This window comes from Oncorhynchus tshawytscha, linkage group LG06 (assembly GCF_018296145.1).
Source record: "Oncorhynchus tshawytscha isolate Ot180627B linkage group LG06, Otsh_v2.0, whole genome shotgun sequence".
NCBI classification, from domain to species: Eukaryota; Metazoa; Chordata; class Actinopteri; order Salmoniformes; family Salmonidae; genus Oncorhynchus; species Oncorhynchus tshawytscha.
In genome coordinates, this window is record NC_056434.1 from 3151859 (window position 1) to 3159358 (window position 7500).

The following is a 7500-nucleotide window of genomic DNA, read 5'->3' on the forward strand; positions in this document are numbered from 1 at the left end:
ACACACAGTCTAACACAGTCACACACAATCACACACAGTCACACACAGTCTAACACAGTCACACACAATCACACACAGTCACACACAGTCTAACACAGTCACACACAGTCTAACACAGTCTAACACAGTCACACACAGTCACACACAGTCTAACACAGCCACACACACAGTCTAACACAGTCACACACAGTCTAACACAGTCTAACACAGTCACACACAGTCTAACACAGTCACACACAGTCACACACAGTCACACACAGTCACACACAGTCACACACAATCACACACAGTCACACACAGTCACACACAGTCTAACACAGTCACACAGTCACACACAGTCACACACAGTCTAACACAGTCACACACAGTCACACACAGTCTAACACCGTCTAACACAGCCACACACAGTCTAACACAGTCACACACAGTCTAACACAGTCTAACACAGTCACACACAGTCACACACAGTCACACACAGTCTAACACAGTCTAACACAGTCACACACAGTCTAACACAGTCACACACAGTCTAACACAGTCACACACAGTCTAACACAGTCACACACAGTCACACACAATCACACACAGTCTAACCCAGTCTAACACAGTCTAACACAGTCACATACAGTCACACACAGTCTAACACAGTCTAACACAGTCTAACACGATCTAATGAGGTCTAACGTGGTCTAATAAGGTCTAACGTGGTCTAAGGAGGTCTAACACGGTCTAATAAGGTCTAACATGGTCTAATGAGGTCTAACGCGGTATAATGAGGTCTAACTCATTCTAACTCGGTCTAACATGGTCTAATGAGGTCTAACACGGTCAAATGAGGTCTAACACGGTCTAACTCGGTCTAACGGGGTCTAACTCGGTCTAACGCGGTCTAACACGGTCTAATGAGGTCTAAAGCGGTCTAATGAGGTCTAACTCGGTCTAACATGGACTAACGCGGTCTAACGAGGTCTAACGCGGTCTATTGAGGTCTAATGCTGTCTAATGAGGTCTAACGCGGTCTAACGCGGTCTAACGAGGTCTAATGCGGTCTAATGAGGTCTAACGTGGTCTAATGAGGTCTAACACGATCTAACGCGGTCTAATGAGGTCTAACGCGATCTAATGAAGTCTAACACGGTCTAATGAGGTCTAACGCGGTCTAATGAAGTCTAACACGGTCTAATGAGGTCTAACGCGGTCTAATGAAGTCTAACACGGTCTAATGAGGTCTAACGTGGTCTAATGAGGTCTAATGAGGTCTAATGTGGTCTAATGAGGTCTAACGCAGTCTAATGAGGTCTAACGTGATCTAATGCGGTCTAACAAGGTCTAACGAGGTCTAATGAGGTCTAACAAGGTCTAAAGAGGTCTAACGTGGTCTAATGAGGTCTAACACGGTCTAACGTGGTCTAACGCGGTCTAACGCAGTCTAATGAGGTCTAACAAGGTCTAAAGAGGTCTAACGTGGTCTAATGAGGTCTAACACGGTCTAACACGATCTAACGCGGTCTAAAGCAGTCTAATGAGGTCTAATGAGGTCTAACAAGGTCTAAAGAGGTCTAACGTGGTCTAATGAGGTCTAACACAGTCTAACACGATCTAACGCGGTCTAATGAGGTCTAACGCGGTCTAATGAGGTCTAACACCGTCTAGTGAGGTCTAACGCGGTCTAACGAGGTCTAAAGCGGTCTAATGAGGTCTAACATGGTCTAATGAGGGCTAACACGGTCTAACGCAGTCTAATGAGGTCTAACGCGATCTAATGAAGTCTAACACGGTCTAATGAGGTCTAACGCGGTCTAATGAAGTCTAACACGGTCTAATGAGGTCTAACGTGGTCTAATGAGGTCTAACACGGTCTAATGAGGTCTAACAAGGTCTAAAGAGGTCTAACGTGGTCTAATGAGGTCTAACACAGTCGAAAGTGGTCTAACGCGGTCTAAAGCAGTCTAATGAGGTCTAACAAGGTCTAAAGAGGTCTAACGTGGTCTAATGAGGTCTAACACGGTCTAACACGATCTAACGCGGTCTAATGAGGTCTAACGCGGTCGAATGAGGTATAACGCGGTCTAATGAGGTCTAATGTGGTCTAATGAGGTCGAATGAGGTCTAATGAGGTCTAACGTGGTCTAATGAAGTCTATCGCGGTCTAATGAGGTCTAACACCGTCTAATGAGGTCTAACGCGGTCTAATGAGGTCTAAAGCAGTCTAATGAGGTCTAACAAGGTCTAACGCGGTCTAACGAGGTCTAACGAGGTCTAACACAATCAGCCTACAACTGTGCACTCAGGTCCGCCCTAGGTACAGCTGGGACCCTAGCAACACAACACAGGGACCAACATGATGAGTTTAGGTTTCTACTTGTAACAACATAATGTGTCACACCTACTGTACAAAAAACACTGACCCAGTGGACCTACTCCATCCATCCCAGAAGACGATCAGCGGACAATGACCCAATGGTATCAGGTAGGTCCAGTGGTTAGAGTGTTGGACTAGTAACCGAAAGGTTGCAAGTTCAAATCCCCGAGCTGACAAGGTACAAATCTGTCGTTCTGCCCCTGAAAAGGCAGTTAACCCACTGTTCCTAGGCCGTCATTGAAAATAAGAATTTGTTCTAAACTGATTTGCCTAGTTAAATAAAGGTAAAATTAAAAATGTAAAAAAATAAACAATTGATTTAAATAGCTTTGTTCTGTATACACAACATGACCACGAAGTATGTGGACACCTGCACGTCAAACATCTCATTCCAAAATCATGGAGTTGGAGTTTGTCCCGCCTTTGCTGCTATAACAGCCTCCACTCTTCTGGGAAGACTTTCCACTAGATGTGGGAACACTGCTGCTATAACAGCCTCCACTCTTCTGGGAAGACTTTCCACTAGATGTGGGAACATTGCTGCTATAACAGCCTCCACTCTTCTGGGAAGAATTTCCACTAGATGTGGGAACATTGCTGCTATAACAGCCTCCACTCTTCTGGGAAGACTTTCCACTAGATGTGGGAACATTGCTGCTATAACAGCCTCCACTCTTCTGGGAAGAATTTCCACTAGATGATGGAACATTGCTGCTATAACAGCCTCCACTCTTCTGGGAAGACTTTCCACTAGATGTGGGAACATTGCTGCTATAACAGCCTCCACTCTTCTGGGAAGTCTTTCCACTAGATGTGGGAACATTGCTGCTATAACAGCCTCCACTCTTCTGGGAAGACTTTCCACTAGATGTGGGAACATTGCTGCGGGGACTTGCTTCCATTCAGCCACAAGAGCATTAGTGATGTCGGGACCAACATCACTAAACACTATGGGTGACAGGGCTTCACAGCTGTGGAACACACTTCCAGACACTATCAGGGATGGAGAGTCTCTGTCCTCCTTTAAAACACAGCTAAAGACTAATCTGTTCAGAAGAGCTTTAAAAATGATCTTTAGTTAATACTGTTCTCCAGATCGGATGTATATATATATATATTTGTGAGAAAAGCGCTTTACAAATTCAATTAATTATTATTGTTATTTATCAGCTTGTACCCATGGCGTGCTTCCCATCCCACAGCGTTACAATGCCCCCCCGTTCAATAGATCTCTTTATCTCTTCTACCCTCGCCTCCAGACACACACAGAGGAGCAGCTGTGGTCAAACCACTGATTTATACACAATGAAAATAGTTGAGATATTGAGTTTCTCTGGACCTTAGACCAAATAGCAAAGCCAAAATAACTGCTTTAAAAACTCCCCAGCCCCTCATGAACGAGAGATGAGCAGTAGGTGACAAGTATCCTCAACGTCCTGATGAAGGTTGTTAGGACAACGCCCGGATGAAGGTTGTTTGGGCTACGCCACGATGAAAGATGTTAGGGCAACGCTCCGATGAAGGTTGCTAGGGCAACGCCCTGATGAAGGTTGTTTGGGCTACGCCCCGATGAAAGATGTTAGGGCAACGCTCTGATGAAGGTTGCTAGGGCAATGCCCTGATGAAGGTTGCTAGGGCAACGCCCTGATGAAGGTTGCTAGGGAAATGCCCTGATGAAGGTTGCTAGGGCAATGCCCTGATGAAGGTTGTTAGGACAGCGCCCTGATGAAGGTTGCTAGGGCAATGCCCTGATGAAGGTTGTTTGGGCTACGCCCGATGAAAGATGTTAGGGCAACGCTCTGATGAAGGTTGCTAGGGACATGCCCTGATGAAGGTTGCTAGGGCAATGCCCTGATGAAGGTTGTTTGGGCTACGCCCCGATGAAAGATGTTAGGGCAATGCTCTGATGAAGGTTGCTAGGGAAATGCCCTGATGAAGGTTGCTAGGGCAACGCCCTGATGAAGGTTGTTTGGGCTACGCCCCGATGAAAGATGTTAGGGCAACGCTCTGATGAAGGTTGCTAGGGAAATGCCCTGATGAAGGTTGCTAGGGCAACGCCCTGATGAAGGTTGCTAGGGCAACGCCCTGATGAAAGTTGTTTGAAAACCCAACGCCCTGATGAAGGTTGAAGGTTGTTTGAAAACACAACATGCTGTTCTGTTAAAGCATCCTGAAGGCTGTTGTGTCTGTTGGGTGTTTAACTTGCTAATGATATACATCTCTGGGTGTTTTAGTGAGGAGGAATCTGACCCTGGGCCTGTGGCCTCTGGTGGCCCCTACAACCCTAAGGGTGACGCTGTGTGTACAGGATGCATGGGTCTGTACAGGAACGCAAGTCATGTGGAAACAGCACTCTGACCAGTCTGTTGCATTTGAAAAATGACAGTTAAAATCTCAATTTTAGCTTTTACGTCTTGAATACTAAGCTGGCAGTAGCCATTTGCTCCCATCTACGACTAAGGGCAGTTTTGGGTACTAATAAAAGCCTAAATTGTAACGTAGTGCCACAGTATACATGTCATCAGAACTCAGGCTCAGTCCTTCACAACTCTGGGTTTTGACTGACAGACGTCCTGAACTTGAGCACCAAGTTCCCCGTCCCTCTCGTTGATTGGCCATCTTGTCTGAGTGAGGGAAAGGTTGTAAATTAAAGAGGACTTGATGCCTTCTGGAAAGTATTCAGACCCCTTGACTTTTTCCACATTTTGTTATGTTACAGCCTTATTCTAAAATTTATTAAATTAAATAAATCTCAGCAATCTACACACAATACCCTATAATGACAAAGTGAAAACAGGTTTTTAGACATTTTTACATAAGTATTCAGACAGGGGGTACCGGTACAGAGTGAATGTGGAGGCTATATACAGGGGGTACCGGTACAGAGTGAATGTGGAGGCTATATACAGGGGTACCGGTACAGAGTCAATGTGGAGGCTATATACAGGGGGTACCGGTACAGAGTGAATGTGGAGGCTATATACAGGGGGTACCGGTACAGAGTCAATGTGGAGGCTATATACAGGGTGTTACGGTACAGAGTCAATGTGGAGGCTATATACAGGGGGTACCGGTACAGAGTCAATGTGGAGGCTATATACAGGGGGTACCGGTACAGAGTCAATGTGGAGGCTATATACAGGGGGTACCGGTACAGAGTCAATGTGGAGGATATATACAGGGGGTACCGGTACAGAGTCAATGTGGAGGCTATATACAGGGGGTACCGGTACAGAGTGAATGTGGAGGCTATATACAGGGGGTACCGGTACAGAGTCAATGTGGAGGCTATATACAGGGGGTACCGGTACAGAGTGAATGTGGAGGCTATATACAGGGGGTACCGGTACAGAGTCAATGTGGAGGCTATATACAGGGTGTTACGGTACAGAGTCAATGTGGAGGCTATATACAGGGGGTACCGCTACAGAGTCAATGTGGAGGCTATATACAGGGGGTACCGGTACAGAGTCAATGTGGAGGCTATATACAGGGTGTTACGGTACAGAGTCAATGTGGAGGCTATATACAGGGGTACCGGTACAGAGTCAATGTGGAGGCTATATACAGGGGGTACCGGTACAGAGTCAATGTGGAGGCTATATACAGGGGGTACCGGTACAGAGTCAATGTGGAGGATATATACAGGGGTACCGGTACAGAGTCAATGTGGAGGCTATATACAGGGGGTACCGGTACAGAGTCAATGTGGAGGCTATATACAGGGGGTACCGGTACAGAGTCAATGTGGAGGCTATATACAGGGGGTACCGGTACAGAGTCAATGTGGAGGCTAGATACAGGGGTACCGGTACAGAGTCAATGTGGAGGCTAAATACAGGGGGTACCGGTACAGAGTCAATGTGGAGGCTAAATACAGGGGGTACCGGTACAGAGTCAATGTGGAGGCTATATACAGGGGGTACCGGTACAGAGTCAATGTGGAGGCTATATACAGGGGGTACTGATACAGAGTCAATGTGGAGGCTATATACAGGGGTACCGGTACAGAGTCAGTGTGGAGGCTATATACAGGGGGTACTGGTACAGAGTCAATGTGGAGTCTATATACAGGGTGTTACGGTACAGAGTCAATGTGGAGGCTATATACAGGGGGTACTGGTACAGAGTCAATGTGGAGGCTATATACAGGGGGTACTGGTACAGAGTCAATGTGGAGGCTATATACAGGGAGTACCAGTACAGAGTCAATGTGGAGGCTATATACAGGGGGTACCGGTACAGAGTCAATGTGGAGGCCATATATACAGGGTGTTACGGTACAGCGTCAATGTGGAGGCTATATACAGGGTGTACCGGTACAGAGTCAATGTGGAGGCTATATACAGGGGTACCAGTACAGAGTCAATGTGGAGGCTATATACAGGGTGTTACGGTACAGAGTCAATGTGGAGGCTTTATACAGGGTATTACGGTACAGAGTCAATGTGGAGACTATATACAGGGTGTTACGGTACAGAGTCACTGTGGAGGCTATATACAGGTGTTACGGTACAGAGTCAATGTGGAGACTATATACAGGGTGTTACGGTACAGAGTCAATGTGGAGGCTATATACAGGGGGTACCGGTACAGAGTCAATGTGGAGGCTATATACAGGGGGTACTGATACAGAGTCAATGTGGAGGCTATATACAGGGGGTACCGGTACAGAGTCAGTGTGGAGGCTATATACAGGGGGTACTGGTACAGAGTCAATGTGGAGTCTATATACAGGGTGTTACGGTACAGAGTCAATGTGGAGGCTATATACAGGGGGTACTGGTACAGAGTCAATGTGGAGGCTATATACAGGGGGTACTGGTACAGAGTCAATGTGGAGGCTATATACAGGAGTACCAGTACAGAGTCAATGTGGAGGCTATATACAGGGGTACAGGTACAGAGTCAATGTGGAGGCCATATATACAGGGTGTTACGGTACAGCGTCAATGTGGAGGCTATATACAGGGTGTACCGGTACAGAGTCAATGTGGAGGCTATATACAGGGGGTACCAGTACAGAGTCAATGTGGAGGCTATATACAGGGTGTTACGGTACAGAGTCAATGTGGAGGCTTTATACAGGGTATTACAGTACAGAGTCAATGTGGAGACTATATACAGGGTGTTACGGT

The 7500-nt window shown here is 46.5% G+C and overlaps 1 protein-coding gene across 4 annotated transcripts in view; it reads right to left on the reverse strand.

Moving 5' to 3' along the window:
- Positions 1 to 7500, reverse strand: part of LOC112242029 (LIM domain containing preferred translocation partner in lipoma) — a 456919-nt gene that overhangs the window by 154023 nt on the left and 295396 nt on the right. The gene's annotated exons all lie outside the window — the stretch shown is intronic.